Source organism: Aptenodytes patagonicus, chromosome 4, assembly GCF_965638725.1.
Source record: "Aptenodytes patagonicus chromosome 4, bAptPat1.pri.cur, whole genome shotgun sequence".
Taxonomy (NCBI): Eukaryota; Metazoa; Chordata; class Aves; order Sphenisciformes; family Spheniscidae; genus Aptenodytes; species Aptenodytes patagonicus.
In genome coordinates this window covers 40,918,178-40,924,177 of record NC_134952.1, presented here as the reverse complement: position 1 = coordinate 40,924,177, position 6,000 = coordinate 40,918,178, and positions in this window count along the sequence as shown.

The window sequence follows — 6,000 nt, the reverse complement described above, 5'->3', positions numbered from 1 at the left end:
AAGCAGACATATCACAAAAATATCACTGAAACTTGTACTGTTGCACTTGCAGGAATGCAGTTTATCTGCATGTCTTTCAAAACTGATGAAAGTTTTAATGAGTTATATTTTGGAGCTTTGTATTCAGTGCATTGTCTTTAACAACTGGACTTCTTAGATCAAATTTGTTGTTCAGGTACATGGTGATGAGAAGTATGGGTGAATTAAAAACTTTGCTTCAGATATTTTCAGTCTTCATGTGACATGTTTACTTCCCTGTTCAGTCGCTTCATATTCCTGATAACTAGTATTTGAAGGACCTAGTATTTATCTATCGTAAACCAAAGCAAATCCACATACAGTTGTCTGATTTGGTTAAAAATATACCATGATAAAGGTGTCAGACTATTCATGATATTGTTGGGAAAGCTTGAGGGATCATTTTGATTTTGTCATATAATGACAAAAAACAACCTCCAAATGAGAAACTGAATGCAAACTAGCTGTCAAAGTCATTACCTAATATGACATTCTGGTATCCAAGCATATTCCAGAAAGTTTTGTGGTTTCATGTCGTTCAGTGTGTATCATGTAATAATTTGTTTGGCTAATGTGGTAGACACTGCCATTTAGAAAGGATTCCATTTTAATTAGCTATAATAATTTGCTATGAAATTATTTAAACAGATTGTAGCAGCCTGGCTTGACTCTGACTGTTGGAGGTATTAACAGCATTCTGGCTTTTCTATAAGAGGAAAAAACATTGTTTTTAGTTTGGGACGCATTAAAGTTTAACTATTCACAAGAAGAGTACATAGTATTCTATAGGCTCTAGGACAGATCACAATGAGAAAGCATGTTGGGAAAACTCAAGTGGTCCACCAGTGCAAAATGAGATACCAGTGTAGCATGTTACTTAAAGATCTGGAAATAAGTTGGCATTTATTAATGAGCCTACTACTACTAATTTTATTAATGCTGTGAGGCTCTTTCACTCTGAACTATTTGTTTCTTCTGTCTGTGTATTTTATTCACTTTAAAAAAATTACCCCAAAGAATTGGCATTGGCTCCATAATTCCAGTCATGTGGCTTACAGAAGAGTAAATAAAATTCTTTTAATCAAATTGAAGAAGCTTTAGGTTAGACTTATAGCTAGGTAGGAGTTATATGGGCATAACAACATACTCCTCCATTATTCTATTTGATATCTGGACTCCTCTGTGCTGCCATTGTTGCTCCAGCAGAAATTATAGGACAGTGAAGAAGAGATGTAAAAATGACTCGCAGTGACATTTTCTTGTCTGATATCTGGTGTCCTGGTGGTACAATATGACCAAAGGTGGCTGCTTCCCAGAATGGCCTGCCCTCCATAAGGTTTTTAGCCCTCCTTCCCTTTACCCAGGGCTTGGCTTTTCCTTAATGGTACTCTAGAAGTCAAAGCTGATCCTTCAAAGTGGAGTCTTGGCAGGTGTCAGGGACAGAGAAGCTTTGAAAGTATTGGCTTATCTTAGAGCCAAATAGAAATGGCATGTGATCTTTTTTTCTTTTTCTTCTGGGCCATCAGACGAGATTTTTGCATCTTTCGGTAGCCCGTTATATATTTATGTACTGCCTTTCAGCCCCTTACTGGCTGAAATAGGCAGCATAAACAATTTCCAAATGAAAGCCAAAAAGTGAATTGGTCACAGGAATGTAAAGACAGTTGGTTTAATTAAAAAAAAAAAAAAAGCTTCCCTTCTGAAACATGTCAAGAAAATGTTGGTAGACTATTTTAGTAAGGGATATGATGAATTTGTAAAACTTCATAGCCATCTGAGTTATAGGAGCTTAGAGAAGCTACTGCTTTTATGAGTCCAACTGATAAAAATTACCATTTTTTTTCCTCCCAACTCTTTGGCACAAAAGCCTTTATTCATAATCCAAGATGAATTTGCAGATTTCAACCTAAGAGCAGGTTGGGAGCAATTACTCAGGGGTGAGTTATAGTAGTCAGGCAGACAAGTTGAGAGAAAATAGTATGGAGTATGTGTGAGTCTCCTTAAAAGGAAGGGGGCACAGGTTGTTTACCCCTGAAATCAGGTGCAGGTAGTTAAATGCTTAGATAACTGAGGAAATAAGGAGAGGTGATATATGCAGACATTTGTATTGGACACTATGTATTTTCCCTATACAATCCCTGGTGTTTGTGTATGGTAATGAGAATACTCAGAACTGAGATATCAATATTTCTTACTTGAATTAGAATTGAACTTGATATTAGGAGTTTCAGTAAGTGCATAAAGACAACACTAAACTTTGTTTTTCCCAAAAACCTTGTTAGTATAATTCTGTCAAATACTGTATTTTTAAGTGGATGGTTATAGCTAAGTGTCATTTGTCCTATGAGCTGTCTTATGAGCTTTGGGTTCTTCTTTTATCCTTATGAAAATTTGGACTTGTATGGTGAAAAGAACAGAGAAGAAGTTACTTTTTGTCAGTTAAACCAATATTATGTTGTAAATTGCCTTCAACCAGTGAAACATTCCAGTGCTGAGGTTTGTAACGTAGACTATGGTGGGGGCTTCTGTTTGGAATATCTAAATATCACATAAGTTATTAAAATGTTATCTCTTCTAGGTGAACTTTTAGGACCATACATAGTCTTCAAAGTTCACTTCTAAATTAATATAATTTCATATTGTCAGATTATTGTATAGTTTAATTTTCATAGTAAAAAATCTGTGTTAATTTTTAACAGAATAGCAAATTTTTAAAGCAGAGCTTTCAACTCAATGCTGCAATTAACTTTCAGTGTTAATCTGCCTCTCTTGTGATTAAACTATACTCAAAAAATGAAATACTTGAAACAATTTAAGAAAGGAACTTGCTTGAAATACTTGATGAATGTGAATGTGGTCCAATTTGGCAACCATAACTAAATAAAGAAACAGTCTTGTAACTGTGTTTCCCCCCTCTTCTCCACTAACTGTGACTAAGAGGGAGTGTTTTCTTCTTCACAATAAGAGGAAATCTCATTTGTTACACGGCAACTTTTAATGTTATCTCTGTAAGCACTGTTTAAAGACAAATTACAATACCAAACACAGATTTAATGGAAAAAACATGTATTGAACATGGGGAAAAATGTATAGTTTGGTCCTATGAAAATCCCTGTGTTTTTTTTTAAGTAACCTGTTCTATATTAAAAACAAAAAACTTGAAGAAATTGTTTTCTTTCGTGTCCCCAAAGAGGTTTCAACAGATGTTCCATGTTTCATCTTGTAAGTGATACTTTAAAGCCATCTGTGGCGTCGTAAGGGCTGAGGATAGTGACAGAAAATTAAAGCCTTCATTTTGGAAGAGGGTCTTGGGACTAGTCCTGATATCTATATTGGTGATTTGAATTTTGCAATTTTAGTCAGTGAAAATTTGTTTGATTGAATTAATTGAAGTAAATGGATGTAGAATAAGAATAATGTCTCACACCTCAGCTGATCACTGAGGGGAGGTCATCTATTAGCAACAGGAGTCTATATAGAGAGCAGATACTTTGATACTTTTTTTTTTTTAATTACAATATTCTCTAGAAGGTAACAGAAGATATATCTAAATGTTGCCATAGACTTAGAGTTCCTCTCAGGAAATTGGATTGTTCTTTGGGGTTTATGTGTTAGAAATGGTGCAAATGGGCACATGATACGCAAAACTAAAAAAAGAATCTGAGAAATGGACATTCAGGGGTGAACCCAAGTAACCTCTACAGAAGTAAAGTTGATTCCTTGCTTTGGTGACCAGTACACCTTACGTTTTTCTGCTTCTTGCAAATGAGTCAGAAGCAATTTTTATCTTTTCTTTAAGGAATTTATTCTATAACAGAAATCATAGAAAGACATAAAAAGTAGGCCTTCAAAGCATGTCAACTGTTTGTCTAGTTTATTCTCTTACCCCAAAGCAGTATCATTTATGTATTTTTCTTCCCTAACGAAAATTTAAGATCCAGCTGGGCACAGAACTCCAGCATCCCTAGACGTTTTGTGCCAGTGCTTTGCTGTTCTTACTTCTAGAAACCATCTTTGTGAAACTGAAGCCTTGTTGACTAATCTCTTCTTTACACCCTTCTGTAAAATGATATTACAGTTTATTTGATCACCCTAGGATCATCCAAATTTCATAAGACATTTCAAAGGCAGTTGCTTTTATATATTTGAAGAATGTTATATTGGCTAAACAAGGCTTCTTGTTCCAGCTTGTTTCCACTAATTTCAGTTATTTCAGTCTTAGTTCACAGCGTTTTCACCTGATCGTTCTTGCTGCTAGCGAGCAGAACACAGGCTAAAATGATGCCTCTCTGTGAAACCTACAAAGATTTGTTGTTGCTGTTTGTTGTTCAACACAAGTGAAATACTTGAAAAACACTAATTAATGCAGAGAGTCTAGAAGAAAGCTAACTTTTTCAAAGAAACACTTGTTTCCAACACTACCGATATCAACAGAAAAGTGGTTTGCTGTGTACTGGCATTATGCTATTTAGCTAGCCATGATAGCAATGCCTGTTAAGACTGGTAGGGCTTCAGACAGAATAATGTCTCTGGATATAAGCAATAAGGATTGTTATGAAATCAGGAAAACAGGAAACATACTATCTATCAGGCCACTTTTCTTAAGGATAAGATGCTTTAAAGGTCTTAGCATTCTTAGCTAAGAATCTGTTTTCCAAAGAGGGGAAGTGGTCAAAATTCATTGTTTGGTTAGAATAATAGAAACAAAGCATTCTTTTCCCTGGATTCTCCTTTTGCATCAACAGACAGGTAGATGAGAAGGTATTTCTTGTGTACTTTATAGTAAGACTTTCCATAACTTCATTTTGCAGTCATTTTATTAGTAAGGTTTCAGAAAACCGTGCCACTCGGGCACTTGCTTTTGTGGATTGTTCCAAATATAATCTGTCATAGTCATGTTCAGCACCTTGATATTAAAACAACATTTACTTGACTGGATCTCCAAGATTATATCTAAATTAAATGTTTTTGTACTGTTGTTTGAAAAAGGTATTTTTGGAATGATTAGCTGACTATATTATAGTCCTATAAAATGCAATTGTTCTGTAACTAGTTTTATTTTTAACCTCTAAAACCAGTCTGAGTTAAAATCCTCATTTTTGTAAAAAAATCCATTTTTTGTAAAATAAAATGCCTAATATGTGCTAAATTAGAGGTTTTCAGAAACTGTGATTTCTACAGTAATTGTATTTTCATTAATGAATGAATGATTAAGAAGCAAACTCACAGGGGAGGAAAAGAATCCGTAGATTTATGAAAAGCAAAAATTATTGCCTGGATTTAATGAGTGAGAACGATAGCATATTTTGTGCAGTAATTGCAACCTGTTTTATCAAATCATATGGTACGTAAATGAAAGTCTTTTACTGAATGCTATGCCAAAACAAACTAAGTTAAAGCGGATGTCTATTCCCCTTCAGATTTATTTCATCTGAAACTGAGATAATAAATTGTTGAAATGAGGCCAGAAAGACAATCAAGATAATCACATCACCAGACCTTAAACAACTACATTCCTCTATTGGAAAGAAGCTTTAATTCCACTGATTAATTAATTTTAATCTGTTTGAATGTTTTATTGACACTATGCCTCTGATTAGGCTGTACTGGCAGTATTAAATGCTTTGGCAGTGTTCTGATTAAATGACAACTTGGATACCAATAAAGATCAAAACACAGGAACAGCTAAGTCTTATTTCTACTTGAACACGGTACATTAGTTGTTTCCTTAAATGTTCAATCCAGTAATTAGTTTTGGTATGTGCACAAGGTGATTGTAATCAGCCATCTCTGCAAGTTATGAAGTAGTAGCTATGTTTTGATATTCAGCTAGTTATCTCCTTCTCAGTTAGATAGCAAACCAAAAACTTATTACTGTAATAGTAAAAAATATTTTACATGATGCTATATTGCTCTTTGGATATTTCACAAAAATATATAACAATGTTAGAGATACTGCATGGAAAGTGTAAGAAGATTGAT